The sequence below is a fragment of the Halyomorpha halys genome, unplaced genomic scaffold, assembly GCF_000696795.3.
Source record: "Halyomorpha halys isolate HHAL.00 unplaced genomic scaffold, Hhal_1.1 Scaffold666.1, whole genome shotgun sequence".
NCBI lineage: Eukaryota > Metazoa > Arthropoda > Insecta > Hemiptera > Pentatomidae > Halyomorpha > Halyomorpha halys.
In genome coordinates, this window is record NW_027112188.1 from 302,030 (window position 1) to 302,866 (window position 837).

The following is an 837-nucleotide window of genomic DNA, read 5'->3' on the forward strand; positions in this document are numbered from 1 at the left end:
AAAAAAAAAAAAAAAAAAAAAAAAAGATGAGGAGACTGGCCACCATACGGAGATTGGCTCTGCTGAGGGTCACGAAGACATACAAAACGGTGTCATATGAGGCGGTGCAGGTGCTGGCCGGAGCGATGTCCCTGGACCTCAGGGAGGATGTCCTTAAATTTTTCCCAACCGTCCTTTCTAGATTGAAGGCTAAATGGGTCCTCCCAGACTATTGAGTCTCATAAATCCTAACAGGACAAGGGGGGGGGGGGCATTGACCCCCGGTGCTCCACGTGCGGAGTTCCTGAAACAGCAGAACACCTAATAGTAGATAGCTCCTCCATGGAAGGACACCGAGCCAGGCTGTCGAGAAAGACCGGGATTTTCGCCATCGCTGAGTCGGACTTTCCCTGTATGGTGGAGGAAGAGAATTATCCCTTTTTCAGGGAGTTCATTTACGGGTGGAAGGAGGTGGTGGGCTCAACTCATTTCTCAATGGGAAGGGCTTGACCGCCCAAAATCGGCGAGCCACCAGAACAGGAGGAAGCTGACCCAGACTGAGACCAGGAGGGCTGGACCAGCCTAGTAACTGCAGGAGGCACCCAGACGGATGTGCACTAGGAGGACCCACCGAACAGATGCAGTTGACTAGGTAAGGCGCTTTTAAATAAGTAATTAAAGAATAAAAAAAAATTGGTGATCTTTGGAAGATCCGCACTACCCCACTGCTCCCGCACTCCGTATGCCAGAAATGGAAAAGGAGGCGGATATATATAATAATGCATAATACGATATGTACTAAATATCTCCCATCGGGCGCCTCCCCAGGTGGCGGATAGGGGGATTCTCACCAGATAT